We start from the raw sequence: 251 nt of genomic DNA, 5'->3' as shown, positions 1-251 counted from the left end.
ATATATGTGCGTGTGAAGAAGGCTGGGTGTAAGCACAGGTGATATATATGTGCCCATGTGAGGGCTGGGTGTGCATACAGGTGGTGTGTGTGAGGGCTGGCTGTGTGCACAGGCGGTATATGTACATGAGAGGAGGGCTGGGTATAAGCACAAGTGATATATATGTGCCCATGTGAGGGCTGGGTGTGTGCACAGATGTTATATGTGTGTGTGAGGGCTGGGTGTGCACACAGGTGGTGTGTGTGTGTGTG

The sequence above is a fragment of the Oxyura jamaicensis genome, chromosome 8, assembly GCF_011077185.1.
Source record: "Oxyura jamaicensis isolate SHBP4307 breed ruddy duck chromosome 8, BPBGC_Ojam_1.0, whole genome shotgun sequence".
NCBI classification, from domain to species: domain Eukaryota; kingdom Metazoa; phylum Chordata; class Aves; order Anseriformes; family Anatidae; genus Oxyura; species Oxyura jamaicensis.
Note: the sequence above shows the minus strand (reverse complement) of the source record.